The sequence below is a fragment of the Anastrepha obliqua genome, chromosome 3, assembly GCF_027943255.1.
Source record: "Anastrepha obliqua isolate idAnaObli1 chromosome 3, idAnaObli1_1.0, whole genome shotgun sequence".
NCBI lineage: Eukaryota > Metazoa > Arthropoda > Insecta > Diptera > Tephritidae > Anastrepha > Anastrepha obliqua.
Window position 1 is genome coordinate 113718657 of NC_072894.1, and position 19341 is coordinate 113737997.

The 19341-nt window shown below is 34.2% G+C and overlaps 1 long non-coding RNA gene across 1 annotated transcript in view; it reads left to right on the forward strand.

Moving 5' to 3' along the window:
• Window positions 1-3531, forward strand: part of LOC129243018 (uncharacterized) — a 139199-nt gene extending 135668 nt beyond the window's left edge. Inside the window, exon 5 of the long non-coding RNA XR_008582232.1 lies at window positions 2630-3531. This is a non-coding gene — a long non-coding RNA (uncharacterized LOC129243018). The remainder of the gene's footprint in view (window positions 1-2629) is intronic.
• Window positions 3532-19341: the final 15810 nt, after the last annotated feature.

A 19341-nucleotide genomic window follows, 5' to 3' on the forward strand; every position in this document is an offset into this window, starting at 1 on the left:
CCATATAAGAGCTCAAGAACAACATCCGTGAGGATGTTTGGCTATTCTTAGCTAAACTTATGGAAAATGCTGCAAAACGGGCACAATACGCCGCACAGGCTCAAGACGGCCATTTGAGAGATATCATATACAAAAAGTGCTGTCAACAAATATACTTGAACCAAATAAAATGATTATTATCATCAACATCAAAAGAATTATGTTTTTCTGTCATTAAAAAAAAAAACACATGGGTCCGTCGAATATGGGTAACCCAGTATTTCACTTTAAAAAGCTGATGATTTTTTCAGTCGCTGAACAAACTCCTACTCTCCTTGGCCCAACATCAAAACAAAATACTTCGTACGTCAGGTGGACTGCGACCTTCATATCCGCTGGACTGGAGGAGATTAATCGTTGGATTAATACGATGAACAAAACACTTTTAAAAAATAGGTTTTAACTTGATAGACCCTGTGCTCCATACTCGAAATTGTACGGCTGTCCAAGCGCGGTATCATTGATGTTTTCGTTATCAATTTGCCATGCTGGTGTTGCCGTGATTGATGGGCAGGGCAAGTAAGGTCAATTTGATTTTTTAATTATTTCCTGATATTTTTGTTCATTACTTTTCATTTTTACTTTTTTGCAAATTTGCAACCCAAAGTAAAAGTGCATAAATATCTGGGCTGGTTTTGGCTGCTTATTCGCTGCCAATACCGCTCTGATTGAGTTATCAATTCTGTTCGCTTATTTAAGTATGTAAGTATGTGTTATACAGTTGTTGTTGTTATTGCTCTTATCTGTTTAATAAGTGTTGCGGGGTGCAAAGTGTCAACAAATATGCAACAGGTTTCTAATTCCGGCCAGTGATTTACGACTGCATTTATTAGACTAAGCCAATAACTTTCTCATATTCTTTTTAAACAAGGAGAAGAAGGCAACCGAATTTGAAAAATTTTATATAATAAGTTGAATTATTAAAATGCAATCAGTTTCTACAGGCAAAGAATTTAGTTTAGTCCAAATTTTTGAAAGTTTTAACCTCCGCTAGTAAATTTGACAATTTGAAAAAGAAATTCTGCTCAATTAATGCAGCAAAATCTGTTACGATCTTTTCATGCTCTTACCGATCTATGGTTGTATATGTTGTTGTTAATGCTGTAAATTTTAATATGCAGTATAGTATATTTATTCATAATAAATATTAATAATAAATATAATATAATATGTAATAATAATAATAAAAAAAATAATAACATCTTCGTAGGCATTTTCTATGCATAAGTATAGTTTCACAAAACAAAACCAATTTAATACGACCGTTTCTGAACAGTTTGCTCTTTGTCTGACCCGAATTCAAAGTACATTTCTTAGATGGCTAGATAAATTTTTTGAACTAGCTATAGGCTTCCTTTGTAATAAAAATATTACTCAGCAGGTAGCGCTGGTGTCGAAATATTTCTAAAATGTCCGCTCAAGGAAAGATATTTTGGAAATTATGAGTATTGCTGAGTTGAGGTACATTTTTTTTTATTAATCTTTTATAAAAAATCATAAGAAAAATCGTATAAATGTAAGTAGCAAACTTTACACAAAATTAACGAAACTTTAACAAAATCCAAAAAAAAGATCATCCACACTTTGAGCTTTTTATAACTCACTTTTATAGTCCATGCAATTTTAGTATAAAAAAGTGTAAATTTTAAGTCGCTCAAATATTGCGTTGACGTTTGAATTTTGGTTTTTTTTTTTTTGCATGCGGTGTTGACAATTTTCTTGCACCTAAAGGACATGTTCGGAAAAGTATGTTCAACCGAATCATCCGAAATTTTAATATGTTGCTCACAACATCAGTGGCTATGGCCCGTACAAGAATCATATTATTATTTCAATTATTTCGTATTTTTTGATTAAAAAACTTAAAAAAACGTTTTTTAGAGTGTGAAATTCAAAACCGTCAAATTTATTCTAGTACGAGAAAGCGAAGCATTCTAGGATAGCTGGTTGTGCGCTCGGTTTGGGACCCGCCACTTAAAAATCGCCCCCAATGAAAAGATATACAAAGGATAGGATGAGAACTACCTTTACTGATGACGATGAGGGCATGCACTTGGAATGGCCGGTCCCTTAATGGAGAAGGTACCTCTGCCCGGCTGGTTGATGTCCTCGTGAGAGTAAAGGCTGATATCACTGCCATTCAAGAGATGCGATGGACGGGACAAGGCAAGAAAAGCGTAGGGTCTTGCGACGTCTACTTTACAGCTGACATGTAAAGGAGCGCAAATTCGGTGCCGGATTTGTTGTGGGAGAGACACTTCGTCGCCAAGTCGCAATAATCCATCTCGGCTAGATTAAGACATTCCTATTTAAGTCGAATAAGCGTCTTTTTGATCATTGTTCATTTTGTGCGCTTTGAAGGCAATTTCACAACTTTCTCTTGAGCGAGTTCTTCTTCCTAATGTAAAAAAGAAACTTAACCAACGCATTTTTACCATATAAAACCAATAAAAGCATAATTTATTTTTTGTTTTTTTTTTGTGGGAAAATTATACCAAAAAATAGCTACTGCTTTCCCTTGAAATTATTTTTACATATTTTTTTACTTTTTTCAATTTCTTATCCTTATTTTCTCTCTTTTTTATTGCAGCCAAGCCGTCTACAACAGCACAAGGAATATCTGTATGGTATAAATATATTTATGTGTACTAAAAAAAGCCGCCCAGAAACAAGAGCAACTACAAACTAAAATAAAAATAATAATTTAACAACAATAAATAAATATTTTCTGTGTATGTTTCCATTTGCAAATTAAATCAATAAGTGTGTGCAAAGTGATTCTTAAAAGCATAAAAACTACAAAAAAAAATTTTTAGTGCCAACACGCTTGCTTTAATTTATTTATTAGCAAATAATAATCAGAAGAGAGGGAACAAAAAATACACGAAAAGTCATTGCAAAAATTCCAATGCAAACAAAACCTTGTCCGAGCAAACAAAAGCTGGCAAAGTAATCAAACAAAAATCAACAAACCTACCAGTAAATGAATTTGTGAAGGAAAGAAAAGAATAGAAAAGTAATAACCTAAGCGCCAGAGGTCATTTCAATTGGCGTTTGATTTACTCGCTTGCGAAATTGTTCAAAAATTCAATAAAATAAAATAAAAAATTATTATTACTCAATCAAGTGATGCTTTGAAGTGGCACACAAACGGTTCGTATGCTATAGTGTGTGTCTGTGTGGCTCTGTGTTTCAAAGAAAGTGCGAAAGCAAATAATTTTCCCAAATAAATAAATGTATACATTCTTTATGAGCAGTGAAGTGAAGAAAACAAGATAGTTCATTTTGCGGAAAATATTTGAAATTAATTTGGAGTTTTTTTTTCACTCCGGACGGCTTTTGCACATGCGTCACTAGCAACGTGTTGTTTTTTTACTCTAAAAGTAGCTGTTTTATATTCATCGAATAAAAATATGGCAACTCTAAAAGATGCTCATAAAATTATTTGTTTGCTGTTGGCACTCTTGGCGGTTGCAGGAGAATGCAGCGAATCAGCACGTAAGTAAAAAAAAAACAAAGAATGCAAAAACAAAATATGTTAAATACTTTTATTGTATATTCTAATAAAATCAGATAATTATTGTGCAAGGTGGCGCAAAATTAATCATCCAATTTTGTTTTAGAATAGTTTTTTTAATAAATAAAATCTTTATTTTGAGCTTAACGCGCGCGATTAATTTGCAAAAACTTTAACTGGTGTGATAATTTTGCGCCACCCTGTATATATAGAGGTGGCCATAATAAAAGTAAGGCGACATTTTACAAAGTTTCGAATTTTGTTTGTTGTTATTGCTTTTTATCATAAAAATATAAGTTATACTGCCAAAAAAACCATGTAACTAAAAGTTTCACACTTTGTGCAAAATTTAAAAAACTTAAAAAATTTAATTAATATTTAAAACCTAAAGAAACACAATTAAATTTAAAAAGTTTATAAATATTTTTTTAGTCAAAGCATTAAGAAAAATTCTGGCTATGCAGTTTCATGGTCTATTGAATTTTAGTGCTAAACTTGCAAGTTTGAAGTACTCCAAAATTAATACTAATTTTTGATAATTGTTTTAGTTGACGGTTTTGCACATTTTTTCCTCACAACGAATGCTCGACATTTGTTTGTATGAAAATAAATGGTATTAAAAAAATTAAATAAATGTGGCTCTTTTCTTATTGTGACGACCTCTGTATGTTATGTTAGTTGTCCAACCTCCCCTCCCCCTAAAAACAATCGTCTGTTTTCCCACAAGAATCATACGATTTATTACATTTCGAGACTTCGAACAAAATATTTCGGAAAAATATTAAATGGCGCTGATTTGGGAGTACCTCCAAACATTTTAATAAAATAAAAAAACTTCTTTTGTAAAAAAATTATTTCGAAAAATCACTTCAACTGATATTCAGTTGATTGCTTTATTGTTTTTAAATAAATTTGTTAAAAAATAGTTCTGAAAAGAAAAATTTATTGCAACTATTTTTATTTAAATATTTTCTACATTCAGTATGTAATCAAATGTTTTTGAGTATAACAATTTTGAAAAATTATTTTAATATAATAATAAAAAATTAAAAAAAAAAAATAATTTCAGTGTGTAATTAAATGTTTTTGAGTATAACAGATTTGAAAAATTATTTTAATAATAAAAAATAGAAAAAAAAATTATTTAAAATTAAAAATTAATAAAAGTTATTATTAATATTACCTTCAAAAAATATAAAATAAAATTTTGTTTTTACATGCTTTTGGGTAAAATGAAAAATATAAAAAAAAGTAAAAATATATAAAAATTGAATAGAATTTAAAATAATTTTAATCTCTTTTACCTCGCTCTACTTATTTTTTATATATTGTTTTTTTGTTTTCGTTTATATAAAATAAAAAAAAATTTAATCCCTTAATAATTCTTTTCACTATATTTGACCACATTAACCTCGTAAACACATGCACAACAAATCCCAAACTTATATTTTTTTAATTTATTTCTGGCCTTTTAATCAAATCTTTGGTTGTTTGTAATCTTATGATCCCATTTCTGTCCGCCCTTCTCTGGCACTCTCATAAAAAATATTTAATATGTAATAAGCAAACATATGAACGTTTTTTATAGCCTTCCATATTTCACACTCACAAGCTCACTCAAGTACTTATTCCCAGCCTCCTATACAGCTATAATGCACGCGGCTGTGACATCTTCCAAAAGCAAAATTTATGTCGCGTGGGCGCCTGCCGCTGCTGCTGCTGCTACTGCACTCTGTTGCCGACCACACTTGGCGACGACCACTTATGAACACTTGCCGGCGTAGACGTCAAGCCTTTTAAACGAGACGATTAAAGCGAGACAAGAGTAAAAGTAAAAAAAAAACAAAAAACAACTGAAAATAAAAACAACAAATGCAACAAAATATTATTACAATTTTGAAGCTCTTAAGTGACTCGCATTAATTGAAGATTTTTTCTTTAAGCAGTCGGAAATGATATGAAAATCTTTTAATTATTCGCTATAATTCAGTATCAACGAGTTATTTATGGTTTTTCGTCACAAACAAAAAAGAAACAAAAAAAAACATGTTTTTGTCTTTTAGAAATTTTTTGTTTTTTCTTAAACTTAAAAATACTTTGTTTATGATCGTCTTCAATTAATTTGTGCAGGGTCGTTGCTGTTGCTGCTTAAAGCATAATTTGTTAGCTTTAATTTTTTTAGCTTTCTATGCAGGGAAACCCACCAGCATTGAACTGCTTTACTTCTAAAAGTTTCAAGGAATTGTGATTAGTTCTGTCACATTCCAAATTGCCTGTTGATTTATGTTTTTCTTACTCTTTCATATTCAAATATTTATCTTTATCAATTTATGATTGTTTTTCTTCCTTTCTTGTACAATTAATTACTTCTCGCACATCATTTGGGATTGACTGTTTTGCATTTGGAATTTCAAACAAGCAATTTTTGGTTGGCAACAGGCACTTTTGTTTTTTCAGTGAAACTAACATTTATTCGAAATTTTTTGCAGATAATTTTTTTGCAAGTATAACTTGGTTCGAATCTCGGTGAAACACCATAAAAAATATTTGCTGTTCGGAGTCGGCTTGAAACTGTAGGTCCCTCCATTTGTGGAACAACATCAAGACGCGCACCACAAATAGGAGGGGGAGCTCGGCCAAACACTCGAAAACTGCCGATTCAGTAATTTCGGGATCCCGTGATTTTAGGAATTGCCCCAAAACATAATTGTCTTAAATTCTTAAAAAACTAGAACCATTTTAATATAGTACCATGATAATTTTCAGAATCCCGTAGTGGGCATTTCTGATAGCTATACAATATGCCATGGCGCGCCACCTATGCAGTTCTGCTTGTGCAAGCTTTTTAGACTAAAAGTGTACCCATGTATCATTTCTGACGCTTTAGTAATAGTTGGCATTCTATGCTCGAAAATCGATAATTGCATTCCAATCAAGTGGTGGGTTCTATGTTCAACTTCTGGGAAAAGCAATCAAGGTTATAGTTTTTTTTAAAGCTTCATCATCTAACTTTGATGTCGACCCAAATGTGGCAGAGTAACTTACATGCAATATATTTGAAACACCGCCTCTTCTTCAAGTCGAACCAGGAAATTTATTGCGTTAGAAGCCGTAGTCAGCATACCTCCCCATGATCGTAATGCGCACGAAGGACAATTGTTTGTGTATATTCTTCTGCTCTGACACTATCCTCCTATGTGGGCAAATGCCAATACTCGCAAATGAGAATAGTTTTCCATTGGCAAATTTACTCTTGTTCTAAGCCAGAAATTTGTTTCGTATACTCAGGTTTTGCCTGCTGGGATAAATTTCGTACTCCTTTGGCGCAAAATATCATACAAATATATTAGAAAATGTAGCTTATCTTATGTAAATGAATTATTAATGGAATTAAATACAACTAGATGAAATTTATTATACCTAACGTTACTATAATTGATAGTGAACAAGATTTATACAATATTAAAAAAAAAAAAATATTTAAAAAAATCCATCGAAAGAAAAAATAAAAAAAATGTGGTTTTATACTGAAAGTCGCCCATATATACTTAACTTATACTCGTACAGTTTCAAAAACTGGTTAAGATTGCTGATTTCATATAAATAAAACACCTGTGGTTCGTCGCAGTACCTATTTTGTTTTTGCTCAATTTGTTCTTTTCTTCACTTAATTTTTTTTTGGCTTACTTTTATATTATTTTTTGGTTAATTTTTATATTTCATTTTTTTGATTTGGTGTTAGTTCCAGTTGTTAACGAGTCGATTTCGCTGAATATTTGCATTTGGAAATAAATTTAAAAGACTTTCGAATAGAATAGAAATGCATATACATATGTCGAAAACAACCAAGTATTATATTTTCATTACTTGTCATAAAAAATTAATGTTCTGAAGCGAGCCGTACGCGTTAAAACAAGGATCATCACTACCATAACTTACGCTGCTTGCAATGGTCACTATCATTTGATTGATCCCGGTCTGGAATCTCACAGCAAAGATCAAGCACCAAAAGATTGAAGAGGGGCGTTCACCTCTTGGCAGACAATGGTTTACCTTCGAATTAATTTCTACTTTAGAAAAGTCAAATCAACCGTCTGCCATTCGAAAAACCTTTTCAAATATGGGCTCGATAACATCCAGAAGCGTTTTAACTAAATTTCAGGTGATTTCCCTTTTATGCTCTGCAATCTAATCGAGTATCTTTTCATAGCATTACATAATCCAACAACTGTAAGTAAAAATTTTCAGTATTTCAAAACTAATATTTTTTTTTAATATTTCAGTTTAATCCTTTTTATACTCAAGCCTACAAATTGAAGAATTTTTAGAAAAATTAGCGACATTGTCCGTTGTATTTTACTTGAATCACTTGACGCAAAATTGCGTTAATGGAACATAAATTGTATTATCTATCCCTAGCAACGACAGGTGGGCATTCCCAATAATTAGAACTGGTAGCGGCAGGCTAATCACCTCCTGTCAAAAATCAAAGCAGATTAACGAAACCAACGCAAGATAAGTCTTGTCGAGGCCCTATGCTCTCGAGAGGAGTGAATAGGGAAAAAACAAAAAAAATCGCTGATACCCTCGTATACTTCAACATTTGAATTATATACACCACCTTAATAATTTTACTGAGTAATGAAGTAATGCTTTGATCATAGCTCTCAATTCAAATTCTTATAGAAATGCAGCAGCTCTTTAAAATTTCTCTTGAAATATGATGCATTTTTCATATTGGCTGACATTTGTAAGGTGTTTTATAAACACTAACTTAGCTCTTATTAAAAAAATCAATTCTTTTTCATTCATAATATATTTTCATTCATAATATATTTCAGAATATTCACACAAAGTTACAGAGACTAATTCTCAATATTTCCGTAGATACAAAGCCAAAGGTAAGCGAGCGTTAGGTAGTTACGCTGTGACCGGACAGCTATAGTACAAACTTTATCTTCTTTTCTCTACTTTTCATTTTTATGATTTCTTTGAATTGCCGTACATGAATGAAAAAAACTAATAAATCTTTTGAAATGAATCATAGCTTGTTCCCATCAAACTAACAAAATAGATCAAAACACAATTTTCAAGATTTTAATACCAAGTTGAAGTGAATTTTTTTTTTATAAAAAGGCTTTTTTTTCTTTAAAACCACCAAAAAGTTGAAATTTTGGAATTTCTCTCGGTTTTCTTAGTTCATCTAGAATAAAAAATCATGATAATTAGAAATCCATTTGAATTTTTTGCTTTAGATAATAATTACGAGCTGCGTTGCAGCGCTCTACTAATTTCTATGTTAAACATTTTTTTCAACTTATTTTAACCAGTATAAAAATTTTTTATACTTTTTAAATGTTCATTAGAAGATAGAAAAAACTTTGCAGTGCTAAATTAATTTTTTCCTTAAAAAAAAATCGCAAAGAGATGCAATTTTTAGACCTCATAAACCACGCTCCCCCCTTAAATTTTTCTTAGAAGGTAACTATTTTCATACACTTTTACATCCGCAAAAGAACAAGTCTCCTAGTGCAGTAAACCAGATTAGGTATTTGAATCGAGTGTTTAGCGTAATCGTGCTTTTCTTACTCTCATTAAGTATTTTTGCTTCAGAAAAAAGCTTCTAGTGGACCGAAGCTATGAATTTTTCAAATTAATCTTCAAGACAAATATCACGAAATTCTCAAAACTTAGATCTTTTCTTGTTTTCCTAAATTAAGCAGAAAAATACCCTCCATCTTTCGATGAAGAAACCGTGAAAATTTTCCGCCAAATCAAAAGTGTGTCGGCCAGTGTTATGTATTAGATATGTACGTATGCATGCACGCGAATATGAACAATAAAAATACCAGGAAAACGAAATATTCCAGAAAACTTGCGAAATAGTTTTTACATAATTAATTTCCCCAGAACAATAAAATTCCTATTTATTTCCCACACAAACACAAAATATTTGCAAAAGCCAGAAGAGTAGCAATGAATTTTTAAATATGTGAATTAATGCAGTCTTTATGATTTCCACTTCCGCTCCAGCCAAAGCAAAAAAAAAACCAACGAAAATACTCAAAAACATTGAAAAGCAGCAGCAAATATTTTCAAGAATTCTCGAAAAATTAGCGCAGCGAAAGAAATATTTTCACATCACAAAAAATTCAAAAATTCAAAGAGAAAAATATTTATATCGAAAAATTGCTGCAATGTGTTATCGAAAATGAAGGCAGTAGAAAGAAAACAAAAACAAAAGAAATTTGGCAACAAAAACACGTTTTATTGGTTTGCCGTTTGGCAAAGGCTGATGACGCTCGTAGTTCACTGGTAGCACACTGTGGCGTCATCAAGTGGTATGTTGACCTGCGGCCGGCGACCGGAGGCGACTCGCTAAGAGCTCCAAGTTGCAGGCTGCAGAGTGCTGGCTACTGGCTACTTGCTGGAGTGGAGCGAGAAGTGGTGGCTGGTCGTGGGTAAATTTTAAAAGTTAGTGGCGTCATAATTGCGTGCCAGCCATTGAAGTGGCCAGGGCAGCATACACACACACAATTAAAAGTGAGTTTAATTAATAGAAAATTGTATGTGTTTCGGTGGGTTGATGCGCTGCTGCCATTTGACGGTGTTCCACTGTTTTTGTTTTGCCAATATTCATGCGCTTATTTTGGAAATGTTGCAATTGCTATTGTTTTTGTTACGGTTCACTTGAATTGTGGTGGAGGCAAGAAAGCAATAAATTTGTTTTGAAAAATTTCAAACATTTTTTATATTTCTTTTTCTAAATTTAATAAAGTTGTTTTTATTAATGTTTTTTACTTCTGCTGGCTTATTCTGTCCTGGAGTTATTGCAGGTAATGTCTTTTGTTTAGCTCTTCTCGCTCACCAATCAGCTCAAAATTAAGTAGATGATTAAATATTATATTTCCGTCACATATAGTCATATAAGGTGGCACAAAATTAATCCCCCTAACGTAATCATAATAGGACTATGAATAAGTTCCTTGCGGTTTTACAACAGATGTAGAGCTACTGTCGTAAGAGAGCTACTGTCGTAAGGCACAAACGTCAGTATAAGTTTTTTATTTGAAGCGTAAACAACAATATTTTTACCACACTTGAAAATGTCGAATTTCGTGCCAAATAATGTGTTTTTGCGGGGAATTCTTCTTCATTATTTTAATATGAAGAAAAAAGCAGCCGAAAGTCATCGTATCTTGGTGGAAGTTTATGGTGAGCATGCTCTAGCTGAGCGAACGTGCCAGAAGTGGTTTGCACGCTTTAAAAGTGGTGATTTTGGCTTGGAAGACGAAGAACGCGAGGGTGCGCCGCCAAAGTTCATGGATACCGAATTGGAGGAATTGCTCGATCAAGATCCGGCTCAAACGCAAGAAGAGGTTGCAAAAACTTTGGGAGTTGATCAATCAACCATTTCCAAACGTGTAAAAGCCATGGGAATGATCCGAAAGGTAGGCCATTGGGTGCCGTATGAATTGAAGCCAAGAGACGTTGAACGCCGTTTTATGGCATGCGAACAACTGCTTCAACGGCACAAAAGAAAGGTTTTTTTGCATCGAATTGTGACTGGCGATGAAAAGTGGGTCCATTACGACAATCCAAAACGTCGGGCAACGTATGGATACCATGGCCATGCTTCAACATCGACGTCGGCGCAGAATATTCATGGCCTGAAGGTTATGCTGTGTATCTGGTGGGACCAGCTGGGTGTTGTGTATTATGAGCTACTGAAACCGAATGAAACGATTACGGGGGATGTCTACCGACGACAATTGATGCGTTTGAGCCGAGCACTGCGAGAAAAACGGCCGCAATACGCCGATAGACACGACAAAGTTATTTTGCAACATGACAATGCTCGGCCACATGTTGCACAAGTGGTCAAAACATACTTAGAAACGCTCAAATGGGATGTCCTACCCCACCCGCTGTATAGTCCAGACCTTGCGCCATCCGATTACTATCTCTTCCGATCGATGCAACATGGCCTGGCTGACCAGCACTTCCGTAATTACGATGAAGTCAAAAAATGGATGGATTCGTGGATTGCGGCAAAACCGACCGAATTTTTCACAAAGGGAATCCGTGAATTGCCAGAAAGATGGGAAAAAGTAGTAGTAAGCGATGGACAATACTTTGAATATTAAATTTGTAACCATTTTACGTCAATAAAGTTTCAAATTTCGAAAAAAAAACCGCACGAACTTAATCATTGTCCTATTATTTGACACTTGTAAACTAGACAGTTGCGGCATACAAACAGACGAAATATGGAGCGCAGAAAGGTCTAAATAAATATTTCAATTACTCAAATTTATTCTTGTTTTTTGATAAAAAATTCTTTAAAAAAAATTGGATGATTAATACGCCACGTTGTATTTACCCCATAATTTCATTTATTGCAGAAAAAGTGTTTTCTATACTTTTATGGCTGATATATCACAAGAACTGAACTGATCAAAGAAGTAAAATCCTGTAACTCGATGATCCACTAAGTGAATTGATGTTTTACACAAAGCTTTCAGTATTTCCAAATCCAAATTAGGTTTTATGGTCTTACACTCAATGCGCAACTTCAATGAAAGTATTAAGGATTATTTCATATAAATCGTTCACATAAATTGTTCTTCCCCCTCCATTGTTGCTAACGCTTTTCAATCGTAAAAGACTATACCATTTGATTTGCCTTACTGGATTGAAATTAACACACTTCGCTGTCTCTTTCAGATCTTCATATATATATACTTCTCTCTATGGAATTTACTATACTGTGTGGGTAGCGATACATTTTAGTGAGCCAGACTTAGTCTACTGAAAAAGATGAGTAAGACGATATTTAACTGAAATTCTACTCTAGGATTATATGTATCATATTTATTATCCCAGCGTAGAATTTCAATTTTTGTGGAACAGTTTAACACTCTAGCTGCTCTGTTTAGCGGTCAAATTGACCTTTTTTTGTAAAGTTCTTCGCTAAAAGTTCTTTTGAATGTGAAATTTACGCCAAATATTACTGTGGGCAAAAAGTAAGGTGAATTTATTTGTCATACTTCGCGGGATTAAAATTTCGCTCTAGTTATTTTTTTCATGAGTTGGCAGCACTGTTAGTAACATCTGGGCCAACTTTCATGTGAATGTCATTATCAGTAATATATTTACGCTTGTGTTTACCAAACGACCAAGAGTGCATTTTTTGATTTTTACAATGTCTGATTTGATTGAGCAGAGAAGTGCCATCAAATTTTGTTCGCGGAATGAAAATTCGGCTGCGGAAACGTTTAGTATGCGGAAATGTTGCAGAAGGCATTTGGTGATTCAATCATGTCGCAGCAAAATTTTTATAAGTGGTACAAAGGCACTTCAAAGAGGGTCGAGAACGTGTTGATGACTTGGAGCGCTCCGGACGACCATCGGCGTCAACGGATGACCAACACGTCAATAAAGTGAAAGAGTTAGTGCTCAAAAATGGTCGGTTGACTGTTAAAGACCTTACTGATATGATCGGAATATCAGAAGGATCTGTGAAAACCATTTTGAAAGACCATTTGGGCATACGAAAAGTCAAATCTCGCTTGGTACCGAAAGCTCTCAATTTCTTGGAAAAAAGTCGACGCGTTGATGTGTGTGAAACAATGCTTTCAGACTATCAGGACAAGCTCAAATGCATCATTGCGGGAGATGAGACTTGGATTTATGGTTACGACCCTGAAACAACCGACCAATCAAGCGAATATCGTGCTAAAGGCGAGGCCAGACCGAAAAGAGCACGTCAAAGTCGTTCAAAAATAAAGGTCATGATGACAGTTTTTTTCGATTTTCGTGGTGTGGTGCACTATGAACTCCTTCCACCTGGTCAAACTGTTAATAAGGAATATTATTTGAGCGTTATGCGTCGTTTACGTGAAGCAATTCGCCTAAAAAGACCAGAATAATGGGCCAAAAACTCTTGGTTTTTGCATCACGATAATGCACCGTCTCACACTGCACTCGTTCTTCATAACCATTTCACCAAAAATTCCACGCATATCGTTCCGCAACCACCGTATTCGCCTGATTTGGCTCCGTGTGACTTCTGGCTATTCCCAAAACTCAAGAGACCACTCCGGGGAACGCGTTTCGAGTCGATTGAGGAGATAAAAGCTGAATCGAAGAAAATGCTGATGGCTATAGCACAAATGGACTATTTGGCATGTTTCGGGGATTGGAAAAATCGTTGGCATAAGTGTATTTCATCGAGAGGGGATTATTTTGAAGGGAATGAAATTGATTTACAAGAATAAATAAAGAATTTTCATTTTACAACCAAATTCACCTTACTTTTTGCCCACAGTAGTATGTTCTACGACAAAATTTCGCTCGAAAAAGTATGCAGTCAAACCCAGTAAAAAGTATAAGTAATTTACTAATTTACATAATTACTAATGTATTTATATAATTAGCGCTTACACCGTTGTTTGGCCGAGTTCATGCTCAAATTTGTGGTGTGCGTCTTTATGCAATCACGCATCAACGAATTCGGCTACAGCGGCCGCCATATACCTATAGATTTATAATTGATAAATACATCCCCTGTTAGGTTTTTAGCTGACCGACCCCTCTAATTTGTTGTGTCCATTCTGTTCTTATCGCTGATCGATTATCAATGACCTTCGAAAAGTAGATGGTTTTTAAGAGGATCTCTTTCATGGCATAAATTAGCTCTGCGGGCATTCATCTTGAGACTCGCCGCATGGTAGTCATGGGTAGAAGGCTTGAAATAGTGGAAAAGCAGAATTGGTTGTGATCAGACAGTCTACAAGTAACTTTATCTAATTTAAACAATAATCGGAGTCAGTTCACTTTCATCAAGGTCACTGGCACGTGAGCTTATTTTTATATATTGAAGTTAAGGTGGTGAAGTGTGCCTACCTCTTACATTATTAGGGAGCACAATGGGCATAAGTGATTTTTCTATTAAACCCAAATTATGTTCATCTACTGAGTTTATCCCATAGGTTTCACCAATAAATTTTAAATTTATCGGAAAAAAATTCAAAATAGTAAAGTTTTAATATGAAAATTTTTTTATAAATATGCAAAAAACTTTTAAGCTATCTGCTATTCAATTTAACAAGCATTAATTTATTACAATAATTTTTTTTTTTTGTAGTTCCAACAGGTACCCAATTTTTAAAAGCAGCAGCTGCACCAATTCATATAAATCTCCTTGTTAGTTTTGTTTAAAAATTTAAAAACTTAAAAATTAAATTTGCAAATTTGCATGTGTGCTTTTGCCACAATAAAATTCACAGAAATGCCCACATCCAAAAACAAAAAAAAAAACAGAAAACTTCCCACAACAAATTATGCCAATTTTCACTCCGCAAATCATTCAAACAACTCATAACTTAATATAAAATCAAAATTGCATAGTCTCACATTTTATTTATAGATATGTACGTATGTATGTATATGTGCATATATACCCGTAGACTTCTCCAAATGCCTAATTTGTTTTCCTTATTTAATTGAGGTCAAGCAACTCAACTCAAAAACCCAGACGACGAAAAATTCCACGATTCAGCTTGTTTATCTTGAAATTGTTCTGAATATCGGGGAAAAAAATTCAGAACACTTCCACTTGATTTGATATTTTGCAATTCCAAGCGATCCCATTTCATAGTTGCCATAACATCTGCACTCGCAAGCACATACACATACACACATACACACCTTAACTGCCTTGCCTCTCTTTTTAAACTTGAGGCACCCAATTTCATCTGCCGAATATGCATATTTTTTGTCTTTTTTTTTTGTTTTTGTGTTGCTTTAATTTGACCCAAAAATTTGTTCATGCGTGCAATATCGCACACCTACCGCGCACTTCATGCGCACCTTCCCCTCCCTTAGCGTACGGCATGCCCCAGGCAATCAACGGAGCGCATATGACTCGATCAAGCAAAACAATCAATCGATCAATCGATCAGCATATAATATTGCCTAGAGGCAGCTTACATACATACATGCAAATGTAATTTTACAATTCGCTATTACAAATACACACACATACATGCATACGCCTGATCAATTTATAATCAATTCAATCATTTACAATCACTTGTAGTTGTTAATATAAGATTTTGGCAAAATGTGTTTACAACTTCCTTCATATGTCTAGCGTATGCCTATGTGTGTGTGTAAATAAAATAAAATTAAATGCGCAGGTAATTGAGTGTGCACGTAGATGTACATTTATTTTAGTAAGTAAGCAAAAAATATCAACAAATAATTTTTTTTTAATATTTTTTTGTTTTTGTTTTCAAAAAATTAGTTCCATTGAAGAACTCGGTATTAAATTTGTAAACAACAACAACGAAAAATGCAAATTGGCAAAAATCATATAGGTCATGGCCTAAGTTTAGTACGTAAATAAGCACCCAAATTAAGGTAAACAATTTTTAAGTATAGCAGAGGGCATTTTTTGGTTTGCTTCAGCAGCAACTTTTTTATCTATGTTCGGCAGGTAGAATAGTAAAAAAGTTAAGAGTGATCGAACTATTGTAAATATCGACATCAACTCTTCTGAACTTTTTTAAAATTTAATAATTTTGGCATTAATTTAACGTTGAAAATTTTAGTAGAGTTTTTTAAAGTGAAATATTTCCGGTTCTCATTTTTTAACTTTTTAGGACAAATTTTACTCTTTAAAAAAATTTTGTTGTTTTGGAAAAACAATTTTTTTTTTATTTTAAGTTTTGGGAAATTTTTGGTTTTTTTTCTTTTTTCAAACTGTTAAAATATTATTCCCATTACTTTTCGAGTTATATTTATATATGTACAGTAAACCTTTCAAAAACCAGTGAAAAACTCTGCTCTAGCGAAGCGCTTGTAGACGTATTTGTATTACGTCCGTTTGAGAATCGATTGAAGCATCGTTACGCACAATTGCAAGCCGGCACTCCTGTCATGTTGTATGGGAATCCGACTATGAAACATCCCTGAGAGTAATATTAGATGTTAAAGACAAAAACCAGAAACAAATTTTGGTAAGATGTTTATCAAAAATGACAGAAAGAAAATGTTAATCCAAAATTTTGAAGAATTTTTTACCAAAAAAAAAACTTTTTAAAAATCATACTTTATCCCAAAAGTAAAAAAAAAGTTGTAGATATTAAAAACAATGCGTATTTCAAAAATTATGTACAAAAATTTTCAACTTTGAATAAATCTCAAAATCTATTCAAGCCTTATATATGAGGCTCTAATTTTCAGAAAAATCTACTGAAGTGTCCAAAATACTTATATTATTTGATAAGCCATTGCTCATAGGTCAAAACTCAAAAACAATAAAGTAATAGCTCAGTCGTTGTAATGGGCGCCGCAAATTGAAACTTGCAAAATTCAAAAATCCAGAAAGTCCCAAAGAATACCGAAGGTATTTGAGCACCAATCTCGAGAACATTGGAGCTGAATATATATGCAATGATGTGGCAACAGCATGTACTTCAGCGGCTAAGACGTCATTGGGCTTTGTAAAGCAACAAAATAAGCCGTGGTTACGTGAAAGCACTTGGCAAAGTGTTCAAAAAAGACGGGATATTAAAAATCAGCTCCAAAGTACCCACGATCCTATACGGAAAGTGAATCTCGCTTCACGTTACAAGATTGCAGATACGGAGGTAAAGGACAAGGCTGCAAAAGATAAAGAGAGGTACTATAACGAGATTGCCAGCGCCGCTCAAAAAGCTGCTTACAAAAATGACTTAAAAGGCGTCTACGTTGCCATCAACAAACTAGCCAATGTGAAACCCCACATACCAATATTAAAAGATATAGATGAGAACACACTAACTACCGTGGAGGAACAGCTTACCGAGTGGAGAAGACATTATGAAACTCGCGAAAGCGTTGTAGAAGCAGACGCCGTCCCCAGCAATAGACGATGGAATCCCAACAGGGGCATCTCGACTGAGCCACCATCTAGCACGGAAATTAAAACCGCAATCCACAAGGTTAAAAACAACAAAGCTGCTGGCTCGGATGGTATACCACCTGAGTTATTAAAATTCGGTGCTGATGAAATAACCCCATTACTCCGTCCCCTCTTACTTCAAATCTGGTCAACAAACACCATCCCCGATCGACTGGAAAGAGGGAATAATAATATCAATTCCGAAGAAGGGCGATTTGTGCAAATTGGCGTAGCATAACTCTTTTAAATGCCGTAATAAAGATCTTGGCATTTCTCAATCTTGAGGGAATCGCCCCAGTTCTCAACAACATATTGCGCACCGAACAGAATGGTTTTCGCCCCAAAATATCGTGTGTAGATCATATTAACACGCTGCGTGCAGTCAGCAGAATAAAAATAAAATATTTTAAATATTTCAATGTGCAAACCCATCGCTGCTGATATCAAAGAAAGGAAATGGCGTTGGATTGGGCACACCTTACGCAAAGAAAACAATAACATCGCAAAGATGGCCCTAGAATGAAATCCACAACGCTCCAGAAGAAAAGGACGGCCACGAACAACATGGATGCGATCAACACACGCGGAATATCAATCAAGATGTTCCTGGCATGAAATTCGAAAAATTGCACAAGATCGCTCACGTTGGTTAGAGTTTGTTTCCGCCCTATGCTCTGATTAAGAGCGGTATTTCTTCATATAACTTTATAAATAATTTCATGTACAAACTATTTACTGTTAATTTGACAAGAGATATCGAGGAATAAAAAAAAACAAAAATAGCTCAGTTAGCCCAGTCGGATATCGACAACAAATGAAAATATTCATATAACACTTCACTACAAGTTTGCACGATAATCTGCGTCAGTTCGTGCGCAAGAGAGGAACTTCTAACAATTATTGGGCTTGTTGCGGTAAACATTTAGAGTGAATAAAAAATAAAAAATCCACACGTGGATTCAATGTAATAATTATTGAAAAAAAAACGTTTGTCATTAGTAATTCGGTTTTAATTTCTAATTCCGCCAGCGTACACCCTGTATATTAACTTTTGCTCGACGGACAAACATACTTAAATCTACTCAACTCAGCATTCATTCGCTTTAATTATGCTGTTACGCACAACCATTATGCGGACAAACTTATAATACCCTTGGGCACGCAAACACTCGTATAACAGCAGGGGTGTTGGATATCAGTCAGACTTTATTTTAACTACTTTTATGCTATCGGGTATGGAATAGCATATCAATCAAATGGGCGCAGTGTTTCAAGCGGACAGTCTAGTTGTTGATAACGCGATCCAATGAGGGCGGCGATATTCTAGCAATAACATCTCGACTGTTTTTTTGGAGCTCCTCCTCAGTGAATTTTTGATAGCGTATACTCAAAATTTAACGCATTCTTTTAGCAAATAATCGATAGGTGTCAAGTCACATGATAGCGGCGGCCAGTTGATGAACGCTCGCCATGAGAAGAACCAGTCGTAAAACTTCTACTTCTTCCAAATTGTGATGCTGGTGCAGCATGTGCTGCGGTCTTATTGCAACCACAGCTCGGATATAGCCGAGCTCTGGCTACGAAAAATCGGCTATTACCGTTCTATACCGAGACCCATCGTCTTTAATGGTGTCTTCTTCCTTGAATAATTTGACTGCTCGATGTCATAGTCAACTTTGACAGCTGCTACAACGTAAAAATTGAAAACACTATCACTGATATCTATCTCGTCACTCTATATATCCCAAGTCTAAGTGCATCAGTCTACTTGAGCTCAGTTTTACTGTATTTTTAATTTGGTTTTTTTTTATTTACATCTGCTTGAAAGTACAAT